The 14997-nt window shown below is 40.5% G+C and overlaps 1 pseudogene; it reads left to right on the top strand.

Annotated features, from left to right (window-relative positions):
- Positions 1-9054: 9054 nt before the first annotated feature.
- Positions 9055-12010, top strand: LOC104452200 (annotated as a pseudogene).
- The last annotated feature ends 2987 nt before the right edge of the window (positions 12011-14997 follow it).

The following is a 14997-nucleotide window of genomic DNA, read 5'->3' on the forward strand; positions in this document are numbered from 1 at the left end:
GGAAATGATAATAAAAATTTAGAAAATTCAAAAATCAATACAAAATTAGAAATTTTTAGAAAATCATTAAAAAATTAAAAAATCTGAAAAAGTCATTAGAAAATGCTAAACAATTAAAAATTGTAGAAAACTCTTAGAAATTAAATCCTAAAATTAGACAAGACATTAGGGTTTTACAATGAGCTTCCCTTTTATTGTCCTTTTCTCTTTTAAGAACAATATTAGGATGCTTGTGTACTTTCATTTACGATTATAATTGCTTGTGCATTTTAATTTTTTTGTGTTACTTTCCTACTTTCAAATGGTTAGAACGGTTTTTTTTAAAGATAATTTATCATGGTTTTAGTTAGCATTTAATCAAGTTAGGTACCAAAAGGGCATTAGTCTTAGGACTAATGTAATCAAGTCTCTGATTCTTGAGTCTCCGATTGCGTAAATAGTAAGATATTCTCATGTATCATATTGGGTTTTTAGCCAACCAAAAAAGGGCTAGTGGCAACTTCTTTGTTAAAATTTGCATAGGCTTATAATTGAAAAAAAAAAATTGAACGTTCAATGTCGCATGAGATATGGGTTTAAGTGGAAGCAATATTCTAATCCCTATCTTTAAAGGACCACCTTAGCCTTAAAAAAATCGTGCGGCACATTGCTTCTCGTCCATCCTTGTTGTTGAGGGCGAATATGGTTCCCTTCATTATTAATCCCCCCCACAAACAATTGACAGCTTTATCAAATTACCCCAAAAAAAAAACTTATAAATGATGACACCATTGAACTCCCCTGGTGCGTAGATCACTTAAATTGAAAAAATCATTGCCATTTGGGAGGTGGGCAGCAAGCCGCATCTCATTCTCTTGTCTTTATATCCTCCTTGGATCTTCCTCCACGATGACTGGAATTCACGGGCATTCCTGCTTCAACCGTTCTCACTTCTCTAAAATTTCACTCGATTTACTTCGATCGGCTTCCTTGGCTTATACTCGTGCCCGAATCCGACCTAATATCTGAGCTGTGCCTGACCAAAAAGATAAAAAGTAGCCAGATGAGAACATATCATATCATTAATTTCAATGAAAGCAGTTTGTATGTGATATGAAATACTTATTATTTCGTTTGGCTGACATTATAATAGCATATAAAAAAACTTTAAAATGTCCTATTTAATCCCCCCACTTTATTATATATATATTAGTTACGTTTTACTTTTTGTTGCTCGTTTACAACACATTTGACAAATATGCAGAGCCGGTAAAATAGAACTTTTCAAAAACAGTGTTCCTGTGTGTAAGGATATATGCAGCAAACAAACTATTTTTCTCACTTTTACAAGCATATTCCGCTGGATAGAAATCGTCCAATCTTGCTTTCTTGTCTGTACCCTAAAATGCTATGACTATTTTATTCACCAAAATATTCCTAATTTAAATTTTGTTAAGAAAAATAAATCGTCCAATCTTGCTTTCTTGCGTTTACATGGCATCAAGATTATTAAATGAATAAATCCAATTACTGTATTTATCCCTAGTACGTCAACGATAGATTTATCCATCCAAGGTGGGATTTCTCGTCATCGAAAAAAAATTGCGGGGCAACGAATGAAAAGGGAGAAAACAATCAAATCGCTGCATTTCAAATTACGTAGATCTAACATTGGCAAGTGAAAAAAAAAAAAATCAGAAGTTATTTGTACATGAAAACGAAACGAAACTATATTTTCTCTTGAAGCAGATCGAAGTGGAAACAATATTCTAATCTCTATCTTTAAAGGACCACCTTAGCCTTAAAAAAATCGTGCGGCATATTGCCTCTCGTCCATCCTTCTTGTTGAGGGCGAATATGGTTCCCCTTCATTATTAATCCCCCTCCTCCCCCTTCCCTCAACAAGCAATCACCAGCTTTATGAAATTACAAAAAAAAAAAAAAAAAAAATACTCATAAATGATAAGACCGTTGAACTCCCTTGGTGATTTGATCGCTTAAAATGAGAAAATCATTGCCATTTGGGAGGTGGGCAGCGTGCCGCATCTCATTCTCGTCTTTACATCCTCCACGACCGAGGGGTGAGGAAAAGACAGCCTATTAGGAAATATAGAAGGCATTTGATTTGGTACTTTATGAGAGTGAGAGTGAGAGAGAATCTTTGTTCTTTGTTTGATTTACTTTATTTCCAAAATATTTTTTATTTTAAAGAAGTCTAGATGTGACCTATTTTCTCACTCGATTAGTGGAAACCGACAATAACCCAATATCTTGATTCAATATTAAAGGCCTGTTTGATAACCATTCTTTTCCAAGAATAATTTCTACTTAGAAATACACATACACACACACACACACACACATATATATATATATATATATATATATATATATATATTTTTTGTTTCCTGAATAAGTTTATGAGCATTCAAAAGCGTTTAGTAATTACACAAAATTTTTTTTCTCAACTTATGAAGTCAACTAATATAAAACTTGATTCTCTCTCGGCAATTCTCTCTTTCCCAAGAAAAACCCTCTCTCAAAGAAATTTCACCTACATGCTCTCCGCTTCAATTTCTGTAGCTGAAAGCCTGCTTAGCTCTGCCTTTCTTTGCTAGGCGTTGATTCCCTTTTTTTTCCCTCCCGATTTAATATGGAGACTTTTTTTGCCTTGTTTGGCGTCTTCTTTGACTCGTTATTGTTGCTTTTCTTGGTTCGTCGTGGTGAATAATTTTGCTTCTAACCAAAAATTTTCCGAAAACGTTATCGTCAATTTAGCCAGTAGGATGCCTAGGGCATGGTTCTATGACTTCTTTAAAATTTGGTAGAAGCTCTCATCTCCTGATTTAGGTGAAGATCTAAATATAGAAGCTTTTACTATGGATCTAGAAGTTTCTTAGAGGCATTCGATCGATGGCGGGGTTTTGTCTCCATATGACAATGGTACTGAGAACGCGGAACTTAAGGACACACTGTAAGTAGTAACTTTTAGAGGGAAAGATTGAACACGCAACACGCATAGTATAAAGTTCAAGGGGGGGTTGTCTCCTCTTCAACACTTGTATGACTTCCTCGCCTTCACCAACGAGGATAAAAATTCCTAGAGCTTTGAAGTCAATCCACCTTCCTTTTGGCGAATTCTGTAACCGAGATGGGTGAACCCTCATAGATATCAGGCGCCTTGCTCCACAAACCTCCTTTGTGATAAAGTTTAAAAGTCTCACTTTTTCCGCCTCTGCTTCCTTCCCTAGAACTTGAACAGGCCTTCCTATTCAAGCGCTTCTAGCTTAACTAATCATAAATCATAGATTGGTCGCCCTTTACAGAAAATGAGACGAACCCTTGGGCCAAGTAATTGGGGAAGTAACTAAGGATGAAGGATCTCACCCCTTGCGCTCCTCTCATGTGTTCGAGTGCGTACACTCCTACATCTATCGGTACTGTGGCTTGACACTCCTTTGACTCTGGTCTAGCTGTCTCCATATGACGATGGTATTAAGGATGCTGAACTTAGGGGCGCATTGTAAGTAGTAATTTCTAGAGGAAAAGATCTCAGCATATGCTTATCACTAATGATTTTGGTGATTGACAGTGGATCGTTTTTCAATATTGTGACAGATGTGATAGACTTGATCTTTTGGGATGAGAGCATGCTTATAGCCATAAACTATACTCTTTTATTTTATGGGAATTGTTTTGTTGTGTTTTGTAATTCTTTTGAGATTTATTTTGCTTCGAAACTTCCTATATCGTGTTCTGTAGTAATCTGATCGTATTTTGCTTTGCTAGTGGGGTTTCTTTGGCAGCTCAGGTATGTGCATGAATGGGAGTTACGAGGGATGGAGCCGAATTGTCAAACCGACTTAACATCGGTCAGACAAGTCGTGTCCGAATTTTGCATTTTTTAATGATTGTAAGGATTTGCAGGGATTTCATCCCCCGGTAGTTTCGCCGTGCTGTGTAGAACGAATTCGGCTTGCTGTGGGTTTAGAGTTGCTCTACAATTTCGAAGTGCGACATACATGCTCGCCGTTCGAAGAAGAAACAAATGAAAAATAATAAAACCATTTCCTATGCTTGACTGGATGGCTCGTCAAAGAAAATCGAGGAAGATATATCATTTGAAAGGAACTCTCTCCAATCCCTCCAAGATGAGAAAAAGGATGGCAAGCGATGACCGCACCGTCGTCCGGTTTCCTTAGAGAATATGGGATTTGAGTGGGTTTTGTTGAATCCCATCGACTGGGATTCGATTAATTTTTGTTTTTCAAATTTACTAAGTTGTTTTTAATTTGTCTTCATCAATATTAAGTTATTGAATTAAACAAAAATTTTCGTATCCCGCCTCCATGAAATGCTTGCAATCTTTTACTAATTAAACTGAATTGTTAATTAATAAACACTCTGGTGGCATGTCGTTTTGGAAGTGATACTAAACACTCGAAAATGCACCGTCAGTTTGAAGCACTTACAGCGATGCACATAGCGGAATACAAATCACCTTCTCAATTCATTAAAAAATAAGTAACTTACAAATGAAAAATTAACGAGAAAATCACTTCAATGAGGTCTAATTCTAAATAACTCTAAATAGGACCAAATGAAAAAAATTGACAAACTTAATCAAGAAAAAAGATATAGTATCACTCCTCAAATGAATTTAATATCTAAGTAATTATTCAAAGTGTAAAAATAGTTCACCTGCACTAATTAGTTCTATGGTTTCATTTTCTTTTTGGAAGGAAGAAATGGTGTCCATATTTAAAAACTTCCTAAAAACAGTATCTGGTTGCCAATTGCATGTCCATGGCACTTGGAGGTAAAAAAGGCACCTTCATTCACAAGGAATGACAGTGCCTTTAGCTTAGCAAGGTCATGAAAGGAATAAGCTGAGATGACTGAAAATAAAGGCTAATTGTGCTTGCATCAACCTAATGAACTTTGTAGCAACGGAAAATATGGAAAATTTCAATTCGGTAGCTCACGTTATAAATGCCAAGACTCTTTCATATTTTGGAATCTTCTCTTAGACGTGTCCTCAAATTTCAAAGTTTCTATGGAGTAATATATTCAGAAGTGAATGGTCAATTGGTAGGCTGACAAATGGGTACACATAGCATTGGTTGATGATGAATTTCAAATATTGATGTTAGCAATTTCACTCGGATCATATATCAATTATGCCAGGGCGCCAGAATAAGCTCCGAACAAAATTATAAGGAAGAAATTTTCGAGACAGGAATTAGAAACATATGAAGTAAACCTAGCCAAATGACGTGAATAAACCATATCAAATTGGGTGCAATCGCTGTGCGTAACTTCAACAGTGATTTTATTATTTTTTTGGAAACCAAAAAATATATATTTATTTCCACAAAAATATTTGTATAATAATGTTAAAAATATTCTTTTTGCAACATATGGGCGAATCTCTCCCCTGAATTTCTCGCGCAATGTGTTGTTTTTCTTTTCTTTCAAAAATGTTTTTTACAACAATGTTAAAAATTATCAATATTAGTGATAACTGTACCATACAATATAGCAAATTCCGAACAAAATTGGCCGAATGAATTCAATTGACAGAATGTGAAAATGTTTGGGACTTATTTGTCAAAATTAAAAGATTTAAAATTGAATTGGTCAAAGTGTAATAAGTTTAGATTTTTTTTTATAATTTTCCATACTTGGTGACTGATGGGCTCATCTCTCTCGCAAACGTTGCGTGCAATATCCTGTCGATATATTTCTAGCGGAAATATATGATTGCACCCAATTAAAGGTGAATGAAATGCTAGGAGTTAATATACATGAACATTATTCTTCCGATCGGATAAGAGTTTCTAAGGGAATTATTCAAACTTAGCCCTCGTGATGGTTCGACCAGTGCTACAAGATGTTCATGGGGCGAGTAAACATCGAAAACATCCTCAAGAGAAACAAAAGGACCCCAAAAGTGAGCTTTGTGTTGACTTTACTTGTTGATGGTGCAAATCAACGCGATTATGTGAAAACACATGCGATGATGTTTAGGATCCATTTGTTTCGCAAATGAATGATTTGAAAAATATTAATCTAAAAAATAAGAGTTAATACCTTAAAAAAATTCCAAACTGGTACACGTGTGACAAATTTACCAAAAAATAATTTTTTTATAATAAAAAATTAAAAACTGCTATATATGTGACAAATTTATTCCAGCTAACCATAAAAAATCCCAAACTGATATAAATATGACATATTTAGCCTAAAATAATTTATTCAATCGCAAAAAATCTTAAATTGATAATTTGTGATAAATATACACTCCATTAAATTGAATTAATACTACGAAAAAAAATTGTATAATTGTGACAAATGAAAAGTAAAATCATAAATTGGTACACTAGTCAACTATCACGTGACATTCAATTTAGTAATTTGACAGTAAAATTTAATGGAAACTAGTATATGATAAATTTGTCACAAGTATACCAATTTGCAGTAAATTTATCAAAGGTGTACCGGTTTAGAGTTTTTGATGGTAAAAAACTTAGGCTCCGTTCGTTTCGCGGAAAATAACTTCCAGGAAAATATTTTCCGAAATTTCCGGTGTTTGGATGGCAGAAAATACACGGTCAACGGAAAATATTTTCCGGTCAACAGAAAATTCCTCTTGAAATCGCGGAAAATGATTTCCTCTTTTGAAAAGAGGAAATCATTTTCCGTACCTCTCACACGAGCTCTCGCACTCCTGCTACTTTTTCCTTCCTTCATCAATTCTCGTTCTCTCTCTCTCTCTTTCTTGCTCTCCCTGCTACAATGGCTTCGACAACATCCTTCTTTGGGATCAGCCTCCGCCCTCCCCGACTGCTCCTGCCCACCTGCTCCAGTCGGGGCGCCGCCGCCGTCGCCGCGCTCCGCTTCCCCAGCGGCTCGAAGCCGCTCGGGAGGATCCGGCTCAAGAGGGAGCACTGCAGCGGCGCCAGGAGGCTCGCGGGGAGCCCACCATCCAGGCCACGAGCCTTGAGCTCGTCAGATCTCGGCGGCGGAGCTCGCGGCTCGCCGGATCTAGCGGCGAGCTCGAGCTCCCGATCCGGCGAGCTCGAGCTCGTCGCCGATCCAAGCGTGCTCGGGTGAGATCGCCGAGCCTCGAGCTCGCCGGATCTCGTGGCGGAGCTCGCGGCTCACCGGATCTAGCGGCAGAGCTCGGGCTCCCGATCCGAGCGAGCTCAAGCTCTGTCGCCAGATCCGGCGAGCTCGAGTGAGATCGGCCGAGCCTCGAGCTCGTCGGATCTGGCCACCGGGTCTTGGTCGGCCGGCGGGCGCCTAGCCATCGTCGGGCGGAAGGAGGTGGCGGCGGTGGAAGGAGGAGGAAGAAGGAGGAGGAAGGAGGCGACGGCGGACGAAGGAGGAGGAAGAAGGTGACGGCGGACGAAGGAGGAGGAAGAAGGAGGAGGAAGGAGGAAGGAAAAGAAAAAGAAATAATAAATAATAAAAATTTCTATTTTAAAAAAATATAAATAATTTTAAAAATTATTATTTTAAAAATATATATATATATAAATAAATAAAATAATTTTTTTGGTCAATTAAAAATATTAAAATTCAATTTTTGATAATTTTTTTCCAAACAATTAAATGAGCTAACGAACAATGGAAAATATTTTCCACTCAAATTTTAGATCTTGGCCGAACACCGAAAAATAGAGTCATTTTCTTGGAAAATGACTTTCGAAAAAAATGTTTTCCGGAAACATGATATTTTCCGTGAAACGAACGGAGCCTTAGTTTGTGATAAATTTGTCACGAGATGTACCAATTTAGAATTTTTCAGGGTACTAGCCCAAAAATAATTATTTGTATCACTTGTTATATTTAATAAAAGCATTAAACTTCCTTGATGTGAATACGCTTAATAAACTAAGTCACACGACACACAATTAAAATGTTGGGTCATGACATGACACAACGTGATAACTTGTTTAGAAATGTATGTTAACGTGTATAACGCATTTATAAAAATATAAGTAATTTTACTTTACATTTTATTTAAAATGAACGATAGAATTAAATTTCATTTTTATGTTTAATGATTTTGTATCCCTATATATTTGTATTATTCCTTCTGACATATTGTTATTTTTCAGATTAAGGATAAAAAAACATTTTTTTGGTACTTACCAAAAAAAAAACATTTTTTTGGTACTTACCAAAAAAAAAAACATTTTTTTGGTCGTTTTAAAAAAATGAATATGAATACTAAATGTGTTAAAACGTCTTTAATTATTAGTTAACAATGACTAAACGGGTTAAGCAGAATAATTTGCATGAGACATGATTTATTATATGTACGCCAAATTCTAACCTATACATTTACATATGGTGTCATGTCATGTAAATGGATTGCATCGAAAATTATTGATCTCTATGAGGTAACAAATGTCCAAGACATAGGCCGATTGAATATTCGCCAAAAAACAGTTCGATCCCTCTTTTCGTTGTCCTACCTCGTTCGATAGCGAGAATCATAGTTGAATGTCAATGATGGGGATCATCAAATTAGATATGTTTTTTCAATTAGGGTAGTGATGAGTTGTCTTCACTAGGAGTAGTCAGGAGGCTTTTGGAGGGGGACTGCCTAGATCCCATTCATGGGCAAAAAATCGTTTTCTGAAAGAGATTGGGCACCGACCGGAGAGATGGGAGTGGGACAAGTACAGATGCCAAAATGGGCTTTCCATAATCAGAAGTGACTTGTGGGATATCAGTAGAGGAGCTTGTTCCGAGTGCGCACCCCCTTCTTTTTTGGCCTGACCTCTAACTGTCATGAAAGGACGTTGCGTGCGAATGGCTTTAGTGCCGCTAGTGGTATTCTTCGGGAGGAAGGAATGGCATTGACCGCTTCAGTTCAGCTGAGTTCGTGTTTCGGGGATTTGGTATCGAGTGGATGACTAGGCCATAAATTTTCAGCTTTTACCACACATTTGTCCGAGTACATTCTTCGCATCAGATGCCTCGGCATCTTCTCTATATAACGTACCGACCCACCCAAGCCTCCTTGTGGAGAAACGTTCTTTACAGTCTCCTAGTTCGAGCTTGGCTTTTCGTATTGTACAGGTGGGTGCGAACTCTGCCATGGCAAACCAGCATCCAGACAACCAGGCCTTCGGTTTGTCCCTTGACATCCCACGGCAAGGTAGCTCCAAAAGCTTGGACGACGATGGCCGTGTCAAACGCACAGGTCCTCTTTCTTTTCCTTATCTTGTCCAATGTTCAATCACAATTAGAGGCGATCAGTTTTCGATTTCAATGGTGGGGACCGTTTTCCAAAATTGAAAATAGAAGACCGGACCAGTTGATCCTAAAATCCGAAATCGAACCGGATTAATGTTCCGATCCAATGAAACCGGTCAAATTTTTAAAGATTGAAGGGAGCAGTGTGGTCCTACTTTCAGGCTGTTTAATTTTCCTTTCAATCGCATTTATGTCACTTCTCACGAGTATTTATGGCATTAACTTCTGTTCAGTCTCTCTCCCTCTCTCTCTTTCTCTTTCTAAGTCTTGTCCCTCCGTGTCCCATCTCTCTCTCTCTCTCCCGTACGCAAACTTTCTTCCCCTACTCTTCCAGAAAAACCACTGTGACAAGTCCTCCTTTTAGAGAGACGACGAAGAGACTCTACACCTCAAATTCGCACCGAGCTTTGCTCTCGAGCCCTCATGGATCCTCGTGTCTGTGGTGTCTCCTCCCTCTTCTCTCCTACGCATTGCCCCACCGGCCCCCTCCAACTCCACCGGGGGTCAGATCAACTCCAACTCGGTACTCGTCGCCCTCCTCGCACCCACTACTCCAAGCTCGCCGAGAAGGCCCTCCTCCTCCAGACACCTGGAGGACGCCGTCGGCCGCCGTAGAGAGAGGGAATGAGGCGTGAGAGCCGAGAGGGAATAGCGAACGTGAGAGGTCGCTGTTTTTTAAAAATTTTAAGGAAAAGTCACATTTTTGCTTGTGGTGGGCTCGAATGTAAACGAATGCAGGGACGGTATGGACAGCGAGTGCTCACATAATCACGGCAGTGATCGGGTCCGGAGTCCTGTCCCTGGCTTGGGCCACCGCACAACTTGGGTGGATTGCAGGCCCCATCGTCATGTTTCTGTTCGCCTCTGTTACTTACTACACCTCCACTCTCCTTGCGGCCTGTTACCGCTCCGGCGACCCCATCACCGGCAAGCGCAACTACACCTACATGGATGCCGTCAATGCCAATCTTGGTATGTCACATCTGTATTTGTGTTCATGTTCATGTTCTAATGGTAACGCCTGAGTCATGTCCAGTCATGTTGCGTTGGGTGATGAAATCTCCTCTTTGATTAAATTCTCCAGGTGGGTTCAAAGTCAAGCTTTGTGGGCTGGTTCAATACCTGAACCTCTTTGGGGTTGCCATCGGTTACACCATTGCGTCTTCCTTTAGCATGATGTGGGTATATTTTCAATGAAAATTTTTGTGACTGCTATTTCGCCAGCGTCCAAAGTAATGCGAGTTTGATTGATTTTGTTGGCTTCTATGGTCATTGCAGGGCTATCGATAGGTCCAATTGCTTCCACAAGAAAGGCGAGAAGAACCCGTGCCATGCCAACGGCTATCCTTACATGATTGCATTCGGCATCACTGAAATCATCTTCTCTCAGATCCCCAGTTTCGATCAGCTGTGGTGGCTGTCTATCGTTGCAGCCATCATGTCCTTTACCTACTCCACCATTGGGCTTGGCCTTGGTATTGCCAAAGTTGCAGGTCCGTCTTGCTAAACTGCTCTGGTTATTTTTCTACACCATGTCCCTTGGTGAAAGAAGCTGGTCGAAGTACGAAGTTGTAATTTGAAGTTCTGTTCTGGGTTTTTAATCTTCAGAGACAGGGGAAATCAGGGGAAGTCTGACCGGAATTAGCGTTGGCAACGTGACCTCAATGCAGAAGGTATGGAGGAGCTTCATGGCTCTTGGGGACATCGCCTTTGCCAATTCATACTCCCTCATCCTCATTGAGATTCAGGTAGATAACTTAATTTCCTCTCAAATGCGTGACACGAGAAAAGAGTACTAGTGATGGTTAATAGGATAATGAAATTGATATCATTGCCAGATAAGTTTGGATATGTTTCAGGACACGGTCCGGTCCCCTCCATCCGAATCACAGACGATGAAGATGGCGAGTCTCGTCAGCATAGCCATCACAACCCTCTTCTACCTTCTCTGTGGGTGCATGGGCTACGCCGCCTTCGGCGACATGCCGCCTGGAAACCTCCTTACGGGGTTCGGCTTCTACAACCCATACTGGATGGTTGACATTGCCAACGCTGCAGTTGTGATCCACCTCGCCAGCGCATACCAAGTCTATTGCCAACCCCTATTCGCCTTTGTCGAGGACCGCGGTCAAGAAGTTCCCCAACAGCCGGTTCATCACGAGGGAGATCGAAATTCCCATCCCCGGGCTCAGCCCTTACAAGCTCAACCTCTTCCGGTTGGTCTGGAGGACGGCCTTCGTGATCGTGACCACCATGATCTCCATGCTCCTCCCATTCTTCATTCACATTGTCAGGCTGCCAGGACCGCTGGGTTTTTGGCGCCTCGCGGTCTATTTCCCGATCGAGATGTACATTAAGCAGCAGAAAATACCCAAGTGGAGCACCGAGTGGGTGTGCCTCCAGATATTAAATGCGGCTTGCCATATCATCGCCATCGCTGCCGTTGCTGGCTCTGTCGCAGGAGTTGTGCTCAACCTCAAATCCTACAAGCCATAGCGAAGGTGAAAGGGATTGTTTTTGTTCTCATGTACGTTGCAACTTAAGTAAGACCATACTCTCTTAATGGCTAAGAGTTGCCTCGTGGGCGTGTGTGCCTTCCACAGGAAGCTGAAGAGTGTCCCACGACCGACGCCCCTGTCCACATGTAGGTAGTAAGGCCCTGTGTTTGATAAGAAATAACTGATTTTATTATGTTTTGGATTCTGACGCCTATTGATTGAGAAAGCCATAAAGTGTTTCGAGAAACTAAAGAATAATATTTGTGGAGATTCCTACAATATAGAAACTAAAGAAAAGACGATTCGAGCATTCACTTTTTTTTTTTTTTGTGGTCGGTTAGAGCATTCACTTGTGCAGAGGAGAGTTTATTCTTTCATCTTATCAACGGTCAAAAAGGTCCTTGGGAGAGAAGAAAACCAAAGCAAGGCTTTGCTTTAACTCTTGCATCTGCCGTAGCCGAATGTATACGGAAAAAGGAGCTGCAAGTAGCCGAATATACGGAAAAGAGAAAGGCAGGCGTACTTCTCCTGGAAGAATGAGAGCCGCGTCGCCCCGGAGAAAGACATTCTCCTTGTTTTTCAGCCGTACAAGGAGATTTTAAACACCCACTGAAGTTTTACATTTTATAAATATTTTGAATTAACTTAAATCAGATATGAAAAATACTTAAGTATGCGAATGATTATAACTCTGATTCTTTAATTATACTGAATTATTTCTTATTAGCTTTCTCCGTGCATATAAATATCAATACTTGAATCAAATCATTGTGTCTTTTATTATTTCTAAATTATTTATGTGATTTTCTCACATTGACTTATTTGCAAAATCTTATCATTTCCGAATTAATATATTACAACATTTTAGGATACACATTTTCCTGTGATGGAAGAACTACTCGGTAAATGGTATGAGCAAAAAGGATTGACGGTGGAGCGGTCTACATTGATTGGCCTACTCAAGGAATGGGTACCTCTTTAATGGAAGTGGAGACAAATTGATAAAGTATTGTCGTCTTAGGTGGGACATTTGGATTCCTAGCTTTATAGATGCTTCTGTTGGCCTCTTTCATGCGGGTGAAACAACTCTTACATTATGTAAATTTCCTTCTTAACAGGATGTCACCCTTTCATAGGTCATAAATCTGTAGTTTCCTCATTGGTTGTTCCAATAGAGTCCTTAACAGTTAACTGTAGCAGTTGGGATGGAACTGTCAGGCAAAGGTGCCTATTCTTGGGCATCTCGTCGTGGTGCTGGACTGATGAAATGGATGAACTGTAGTCTGTCTGAAGATTTCTTGTTTCATTTGATTTCCAAAAAACCAAAAATAAATCACCGGTGAAGTTACCCGGGGCAATTGCACGTAATTTGACATGGCTTATCCCATCATTTGGTTAGGTCTTCTTTGGATATTTCTAATTATTGTCTTGGAAATTTCTTCCTTCTAATTCTGTTCCGAGATTATTTTGAAGCCCATGACATTGTTGATGGATTCGCATTCATGGTCCGAATGAAATTGCTATTGTTCATTTTCTGAAATTTATCATCAATGAACCAATTGATCATGACTATTTTGAAAATTACTATAAAGAAACTTAAAATTTGGAGACACGTCTAATGGAAGATTCCAAAATATACAGGAGTCAAGAGTCTTAATAGTTAATAACGTAAACCACTTAATTGGGATTCCATTCTCTATTGCAACAAATTTCATTAAATTGATGCGATAGGAGAATATTTCAAAGTAATAAGGCTTGAGTTCACAATTAACATTTAGCGATCGTTTTCTCGTCTATATTTTTCTTATTCTTACAATGTAAAAATATTATATGGGAGAACTCATTAATTACATCATCCGCATGATTATTGATCGAATACATATTCCCTAGTAATCTGATCGTGCGGTGCTTTGCTTGTGGCCCGTGGGTTTTTTTTTTTTTTTTCAGCTCATTTAGGTGCGTGAAAGCGAGCTACAGCTAAGAAGCTGAATTGTCAAACCGACTTGACATCGGTCAGACAAGTCGTGTACGAATTTCGCATTTTTTAAAGATGGAAGTAACGATATTCTTTTCTTCTTCTTCTTCTTCTTTTTTTTTGTGTCAAAAGAGGTAACGATATTGTCAAACCGACTTGACATTGGTCAGACAAGTTGTGTCCGAATTTCGCATTTTTTAAAGATGGAAGTAACGATATATATATATATATTTTTTTGGTGTCAAAAGAGGAACGATATTCCACGAGTCCGACTTTTGCTCATGGAAAACCCATTTTGGCATTATGTACTTGTCCCACTCCCATCATCCCTCCAGTTGGGGTCCACTCTCTTTCTGTTTTTTTTTTTTGCTTCTGGGTCCACTCTCTTTCGAGAAACGATTTTTTGCCCATCTTATAAGGGCGCGTTTGAGAACGATTCTGTTCTGGAACCGATTCGATAAGAACCGATTCTTTTTGATTCTGTCCTTTAACCGATTCCGAGAAAAACACGTGTTTGGTAACTATTCAAAATTTTTTATTCTCGGAATAGAATTGCGTTTGGTACCGTATTAATTGATTCTGTTCCAAATTAATTTCTTTTTATTTTTAAATAAATTTTAAATAATTTATTTTGATTTTTAAATAAATTTTAAATAATTTCTTTACTTTTTTTACTTTTTACTTTTTTTTTTTTTTCTTTTTCTTTTTTTTTTCCTTTTTCCTATTCTTCTTCTTCTTCATTTGGCTTGGTCGCCACCGGCGACGCCAGACGAGGGCCGCGACGCCACCTGAGCGCCACCCTCTGGCGAGGTCGGCTCGTCGGCCGAGCCTCGCCGGGCAAACTGGCGAGGCTCGCCTGCCCCGCCGAGGCTCGGCCTCGCCGGTGGCCGGGCCGGCCGCTCGCCCGGCCTCGGCGAGGCCGCCTTGGCACCGGCGGGGCCGGGCGAGCCTCGCCGATGGCCGCGAGCCTCACCGGCACCGGGCGAGGCTCGCCCGCCCACCGGCGAGGCTCGACCGCCCGATCGGCGAGGCCGAGCCTCGCCTACTGGGCCGGGCGAGGCTCGCCCGGCCACCGGCGAGGCTTGCCCACCCTTCTGGCCGTGGCCGTCGGCCGCCGGCAGGCCGGGCGAGGCCGGCTCGCCACCGGCGAGGCCGGGCCTCGCTGATCTGGCGACGCCGAGCCTCGCCGTGGCCGGGCTTGCCTCCGGCGAGCTCGCTGGACCTCGCCCGGCTCGCGAGCCTCCGGCGATCTCGCCGGACCGGTGGCCGGCG

Source organism: Eucalyptus grandis, chromosome 6 (assembly GCF_016545825.1).
Source record: "Eucalyptus grandis isolate ANBG69807.140 chromosome 6, ASM1654582v1, whole genome shotgun sequence".
NCBI classification, from domain to species: Eukaryota; Viridiplantae; Streptophyta; class Magnoliopsida; order Myrtales; family Myrtaceae; genus Eucalyptus; species Eucalyptus grandis.